The sequence below is a fragment of the Haemaphysalis longicornis genome, unplaced genomic scaffold (assembly GCF_048455015.1).
Source record: "Haemaphysalis longicornis isolate Haplotype H1 unplaced genomic scaffold, Haemaphysalis longicornis Haplotype H1 scaffold_2, whole genome shotgun sequence".
Classification (NCBI taxonomy): Eukaryota; Metazoa; Arthropoda; class Arachnida; order Ixodida; family Ixodidae; genus Haemaphysalis; species Haemaphysalis longicornis.
The window spans coordinates 97,413,938-97,420,774 of record NW_027526295.1 but is presented as its reverse complement, the minus strand read 5'-3'; positions in this window follow the sequence as shown (position 1 = coordinate 97,420,774).

Here is a 6,837-nt window from a genome sequence, read left to right as displayed (position 1 = left end):
TTCACCTTCCCTTTAAGGAGGTCAAAATGGAGTATTCTTTACTTCCTGAAGGGCGTTTTTAAGTGATGTTTATGGAATTTTTAGGCGGTTGAATAGGAGCCTATTATGGCTCCCTTTGGAAGTACTTATGTTAGTTTAGGGGCGTTTTTAGGAGGTTCGAGGGAAGCATTTACTTCTTTTGAATGGAGTTTGACGAAAGCTTGGGGAGTTTTGTAGGCCTTCCGAAAGGAGGTTTTCAAGGCCACAAGGGAGAATTTCTAGTTCCCTGCGGGAGTACTGATTTCACACGGTTTTTCTCGATTTCAGGTTTATTTCAAACGAACTATCGCAGACAAGTTTACATGGTACATGGTGTACACAAGGAGGTTCCGAAATAAATACTTATGGCGACCTCATATTAGAAATCACAAATGGTACATTGCTAAATAACACGCCAGTTAGGAATTGAAGACAGCAGTACGATGCTAGTTGAACAAAACGTAGAAACAATATTACTACAAGAACTGGAAATACGCGAAAAACAAAGATAGGCACAAACACAACCGCATGGTAAGTGAAATCATTATAGAATACTATAGGATCGAGAACACGTCAGTACTTATGAGAACTTATCAGTACGCATCAGCGCTCAGTACACAGTGAAAAAAATGGCTGCAGTGGTTTACAACAAAAAAAATTCAGTAGGTGGTGAAATGAGCGAGAGCTTTCTGCTAGTTGAACAAATTGTAGAAACAATAATAATACAAGAACTGGAAATACTTGAGAAACAGATAGGCACAAACACAACCGCATGGTAAATGAAATCATTATATAATACTAGAGGATCGAGAACCCGTCAGTATTTATCAGAACTTATCAGTACACATCAGTACTAATTACACAAAGTGAAGAAAAAATGGTTGCAGTGGTTTACAACAAAACAATTTTTCAATTTGTCGTGAAATAAGCGAGAGCTGTGCAACGATTTGATATTGGAAGGTAACAAGCATTTTGTAGGTGGTAAAGGCACAAGAGATAAATGATGTAGGAGACAGACTGCAGTGAGATGGCTATGGATAAATGAGTAATATAAAGAACGAAAAATATGCTGCGGAAAATACCAGTGCGTTTTGATAAAGACACAAATGCGCCAAGAAAAGTGACCGAGTCTGACGGGTTAATTGCAATGATATAGAACAGCATGGGTGGTATCGCGACAGCTTCTTTAGAGTGAGAACAAAAAGCCATTCAATTCGTGTTTTTCGGATAATTTTTAGTTGATTCATTTCGCACCAGTTGCCAATATTATTTAGATAATTGTTTCAAGTTAAATTAGTTTGTGAATATTATTGCTTCACTGAAAGATAGCTGTATTATGAGCATACAGAACGGCCCATCAAATATCCCCTTTTCAGTAAAAAAAGAAAACAAAAGTCAGAAATATAATACGGAATTCTTTTTGACTACTATCCAATGATTACAGGATTGAAAACAAATATTAGTGAGCGATATTGATGCGATAAAAGTTAATTAGTTCTAAATCCTTCACACGTGGTTTGGTGCAGGCAAGGTCCAAAAAGCCATGTTCCACAAACGTTAGAGCTCTGTGTGCCTTCTTGGGATATTGAATGTTGAAAACCCAGAACGATGCAAACAGACTAAACAGTCCTCCCAATACAAGTGATGCAGTCAAGACACGCTGGCCATCGATGTGGAGGCTAACTTCCCCGTTCACGGAATGCAGGCAGGGAGTCAGAGGAACATCTGCCTGAAAAAGCAAAAAAGAAAAAAAAAAAGCCTCACACGTAAAATTCAAAACAGACACTGTGATTAAATGAACTTAATAATTCGGTACAGTAATAAAATTGTAAGGCCAGGTTCCCTGCAAATTCCAGTACCTAAATTAGGAATGCAAAGGCTTCATAAAACCAAGTGCCAGTACGTTAACCGTCGTGGCTTTTGCAGCAATAAAAAAGATATTACTTCCGCACAATATACTCGAGCACAACTTTAAATGACAGTGAAGATAAAATGCAAGTCTCTGTAGGTTGATAGATTACTTTTTGTTTTTGACTGAAAAACACTTTGGTATTGTATGATTTTGTTAACTGCTGTTTCTTGCTTTAAGATGCCAGCTTGCATCTATTCAAGTGAGTGGGCACACAGTTAAAGATGCAAACCCTTACACTGCCTCTCCCCTACCATGGTGGCTCACTTTCATAGAAAAAGTGCAGCTTTTGCGGGCTGGACGGCTGTTGCAAGCCGTGGCAATACTCACTTCTGCTGGAGGGGCCAACTTGGTTTCCGAATGCAGCCTTGCCTTGTACAGCACAGCCTATCCTGCCTTAAGATCTATGAAGTCATTCAACTCGATCATGTATCAGGATCTGCAGAAGAAAATCGTGTCAGCAAATAATGAATTCATGCCGGACAGGCACCCACTGTTTCAGTTATACTTGCAGATACCTCCACCTATTTCCCTCCTGGTGTTACAACGAAAGCTAATTTGTTACGGCTTGTCTCATCAAGTATGGTCATCTGTCATAACACAGCTAGTCATACAGGAAAGTCCTTCACTGGGTCAGAAAACACTTTCTGTTTTTACAGTAGTAATAAACTAGGCGACTCAGTCATCCGTATTCTGACACCTTAATATTCTGTGTCACCGAGCTGACAAGCGTGATTGGTGCATAAGGTCATTTGTAGCCGCAACCGTTACTACAGACTTGTTAGCTAACGTAAACCTCGTTCATGGCACCAAATTACTTGTGATTGCATGGCAACAAAAAAAAACAGCTGAAATGGAAACGCTATTCTCGCAAACTTACCAACGCTGCATGCCACACACACCTGCCTTAGTTAATTTACCGTGATTGTAGAAGTTTCCGTCACGCAGACCACAGTGCACTTTTTGGAGCTGCAAGCTCCGTGTCAAAATCGAGTGTCAGACGAATCGAGTAATTTTTTTGTATGGTCTTACTATTGATTATGACAAATTTATTACCAACAAAAGAAGAGTGTGCGCATTGTTTTTGTAAAAAAATGATATCCTTTTTTATGCCCGGCAGACTTGTGCCATGCTACGGCAAACTCTGTTCTCTTTCATAAGGGCATGAATTTGTGTTTTTAATTACGTGGCCTTAGCTGGCGACTGACGGGCCCCGATTGTATACAGACCCCTCATTATCATCCGAAAGGGAATAAAAACATTTCGGTTTCGAACCACGTCGCCGTCGTAGTCCACACTATATGCATTTAATCGTTCGATAGGCTCATAGCATCTTTTACGCATGTCACCGTTTCCTTAATAGGGTACGCTGTTAGATGTAAAGAGTCGACTCAAGCGAGCAAACAACCCCACCGAATCTACAGGGCACAGTTTTCGAAGGGGGTGGCCGTCTGATCTGCGGCTTTCGCCGACCAGAGCGCTAAGAATGAGTCAGAGCCTTGAACGAAAACAACACAAAGACTTATATTTGGACAGGCAAGCCAACAGGAGCGTTAACAAATAGATATTACAAAGTACAGCAGTTAACTAAAAAGAACACGAGCAGTTCGATGCATATGAGAGACAGAGTCCCACAATATTCACCGACCGGGCCCGACGATGCACCGCTGTCGGAGGCGATTCGGCTACCTGAGTAACCGTCACGTTGCTTTGAAACGACGCCGCGCGCGACAAACGATTTCATCTCGAATGCCCTGTTACAAACCGGCCTACAAAAGAATGCGAATGCATACCCCAAAAGCCACAAACAAGTACAATAAAACGAGTGTGCGCTTTTTTCTTTGCCCGTGCGTGTACGTGCTTTGTGCGGCACGGGTACTTCGCAGTTAACCCTATCCAAACGTTTGACAAACGCATCGACTGATGAAAGAGCACTTACCAGCGAGCTGTCCACAGCTGTCGCCGTATCCAAATGTTGTTAGCGGCCGTTCGTCGTGTGACAGGGGTACATAAAAATCTTTCCACCAAATGGCACTACTAGTCCTTCTCAAATAAGAAAAAATGATGGCCCAAGGCGAGGCGCTTGAAGCTCCGGCCGCACCAAGTCACCGGCCGCGCTGCATTGATAGCACCATAGCACCACAGAACAGGGAGATAGCACGGAGGCGACGGAGGTTGTTTACATCCGGGCAGCAAGTCGTGCCGCCAGGGCAAGTTGAGTCGCTGCAGTCGGGTGCGTTGGCGCGCTGGCACGAGAATTTAAATTGTCTATACGTATATGCGCAAGCAAGCGAAGCAGATGAACATTGCAATTGTTTGCAACGGCGAGAACTGTCTCTTTGTTAGCAGCAGAGTTTGAGAACACCTACCGCCAAAATAAACAGATTGAAACAACACGGCCGCGCTGTCTGCTTGTGATCGCGCTGGCTGAAGCATCTATACGGGTATACGTACGGTATCGGTTTTGTAGCTGCATGCAACCGTCGCGTCCTGCTTTCTCCTTCTAATTAGCATTAGTCCACGGTTGAAGTGCTGACACACGGAAACAACACAAGACTAACATGGCGACTGCCCGCTTGAGATGATTACCCCAGATGGGGAGTTTATTGTGGACGTGGTTGTTTACAAGGGACCGAACGCCATCTCACGAATGGTGTTATGTCGTTCTAAATCCTCCCTTTTGCTACACGGATGGGCAATGGTAATACCATGGAGGTTCGTCCACTTGTTTAGAATATGCCTAGGGAGTACATTTTTTGCTATAAGTACTTTTCAGGGCACATTACTTGATTAAAACACCATTTCCGGCTAGTTTGCGTTTACAGTGTAGTAGTGTGGCGGCTGGTTCCTCGTCGACTTCTAAAGTGTGGAGCGCTGTCCTCAGGGCAAGCTGACGGCTGACGATGTACAGGTTCGGCACTGACAGTCCTCCTGTGCTCGTGGTGTTGAATAGCTGGTCCCTAGGAACGCGTTCCGTAGGGCTTGACCAAATGAAACGGAAGATAGTTTTATGTATTTGCCTGAGTTGTTTGGGGGAAGGTAGCTGTATGCGTGACAAGTGCCACGCTTTCGCACAAAGTGCCGCTTTTACTACGTACACACGCTCAAGCATGTACATTTTAGACGCCGGTGTTTGTTTTATGGCATTGTCAATTTTGTTTTTTACAATGTCCCAGTTATTCGGTGCTGCCCCGCGTTCATTGAAGGTAATGCCCGGTATTTTTATGTTGTCTTTAAGTGGAAGACCTAGTACTGGTGGCCTTTGCCGGAAAGAGCCTAGTGCCATCGTGTTGGATTTTTCAATGTTTAATTCTGCCCCTGAGAGTCTCGCGTAGCTTTGGAAACATTCCAAGCCTTCTTTGACATCAACTTCATCCCGTGCGTATAGGGTTACGTCATCTGCGTACGCGAGTACTTTCAGGCAGCAGCTGCCCGGGAGAGGAATGCCTCGAAAAAGTTTATCCTGTTGTATAGCTCTTAGGTATGGATCGATGGCTATAATGAAAAGGATTGGCGCCAGAGGACACCCTTGCCGGATGCCTCGCTTTAGTTGTATGGGTTCTCCTAGCATGTTGGCCATGCAGACTCTGGCCACATTTCCGGCGTAGGCTGTTCAAAGCGTTGCTATCAGTGTGTCTGGGAATTGGTATTCTCTGAGAACGGTGAACAGATATTCGTGTTCAACCCTATCATAGGCTTTCTTCTGGTCCAAGGATACAATGTATCCGGCTGCATTGCGTTTCTTCACGTAACTTATCAGGTCGCGAGTGGCGCTTAGATGACTGTACATATTTCGGCTAGGTACACTGCAATGCTGAGATCGGTCAATGATCGTTTCCAGCGTGACTTGCAGCCTGTTAGCGAGGAGTGACATGATTATTTTATAATCCACATTGAGAAGGGATATCGGTCGCCAGGTACCTGGTTCGTCTGCTACGGAGTTATCTTTAGGAATAGGGACTAGGACACTAGATGTAAACGATTGGGGCCAATCCCGGTTTGTTACTGCATGGTGCACGAGTTCGGTGAAGAAACTGCGAAGTTGCGGCCAAAAGACTTTGTAGAAAGCCCACGGTAGGCCGTCCAGACCCGGCGATGAGTCAGGACGCGCTTTGTTCACGATTGAGTCCAATTGGGCTGTGCTCGGCGGTGCCTCTAACTTTTCATACAGCTCCGGGTCAACACTGGGTACGTCGCGCAACAGATCGCGCACGCTCCGCGCTCGCTCATGGCTGCTTGCCCGAGTGAACAATTCACGATAGTAATCTGTGAAAGAGCTAATGTGGTTGTCTGCCGCGCTGCCGATTCGGGTTCTTGGACGCTGGTGAAGGAATTCATACGCGTTGGGGCCTCCCGTGGCGCTTATCTTATAGGCCTTAAGTCTCGAGTCAAGTGACGTTTCTTTCATGAGTTGGGTGTGCTTTTGTCTCAAGATTGCTAACTCGTTTTCTACGAGCGCGGTTTTCTGCGGTGCGCGATCGAGGATGCGTATTTTCATCGCCATGGCGTCCATCTGTGCGGTGTGCTCGCGTGCAACGCGGCCGCCGCATTCTTGGAAGATTTGCTTTAAGCGCTTTTTTATCATTATCCAAGCACTCAACGTTCGTTCCATTTCCTGTAGTTCAAAATGAAGGAAATCACCCACTTTCTTTTTAGTTTCCTCGTCGACTAACAGGCTTGTAGACAAACGCCAAGGTCGATCTACGACATCCTCTTGGGGAATTACTAGTTCCACTTTTAAGCACCGGTGATCTGATAAAGGTTGAGCATTTGGTCTAGGATTTTCGATGGACGCGGAAGTTACCATCTCTGCTATGTCGGGTGTAACGTAAATTCTGTCAATGCGGGAGCTAGTCTGACCCCTTTCCCACGTGGGGCCGTACGTTTGGCCGTGCAGTTTAACCCATACG